Below are 1,005 nucleotides of genomic sequence, written 5' to 3' on the forward strand. Positions count from 1 at the left end.
CATTAAAAGGTTGGGTTCGGGTCAGATTCAAGTCGGGTATGGATATAAAGTATCCAGACCCACATCCGAAACTTTAATCGATATTTTTTTTTACTCGTACACTATCTTTTTTTTTTCGGGTCTGGTCCCGATCGTGGTAGGGTCCGGATAAGGTTCGAATCGAGTACGGTATATCGAATAATTTGTACAGCTTTACAAAAAGATAATATCCACAGCAAAATGTCAAAGTATATTAATTCAAGATCAAAACTAGTTTAAGGACCAACGCGATGTTGCGGGTAGTTATTTTAAAATTCAATCTTGAAAATTAGTTATAAAAATCAATTTCAGAATAATTATAAAATGTTATGGACAAATTACGAAACAATTTTAAATAAATGCAGCTAACTTTCCTAATATAAAAAATATAAGGAGCTCTCTCAACAATAAGCTATTTTGAAATAGTTCTTCAACTTTATTAAATATTTTCTTATCTTGTTCTCTTTTGTTTGCTTTAATATTACTAATTTTGTAAGGTTATCTATCATATTTCTAATCTTTTGAGGGTACGAATGAAATTACCCGATACTAATTATTCCAAATATGACTACGTGTCTAAAGGGATTGAGATATAATAAATGGTGCAATGAGTACATAAAAAATTTTTAGTAGGCATGGTATTAATTAGTGAAATAATGTTTAGTAAATATCGTAGTCCCCCAATAGTTAGTGAAATGAGAAGAGAAATATTTACTTGTGATTCTCGCAATTAATTTTCATCAAATATAAAATTAACTTAAACTCTATCAATCTTTTTTTTTTATGTACAATTTATATGTGAATGCTAAATATTATAAAATTAGCATTTATATTTAATACCAATAGTCTAAATTATTTAATAATTATTTATATATTTTATATTTTATAATAAAAAGTAATAAAGTAGATTGAAATTTTAAAAAATTACTACTTTTTTCTATATATGAAAAGAGAGAAAAAAAAATTTTTCCTTACCCCTTCCGTCGC

Source organism: Ananas comosus, linkage group 16 (genome assembly GCF_001540865.1).
Source record: "Ananas comosus cultivar F153 linkage group 16, ASM154086v1, whole genome shotgun sequence".
NCBI lineage: Eukaryota > Viridiplantae > Streptophyta > Magnoliopsida > Poales > Bromeliaceae > Ananas > Ananas comosus.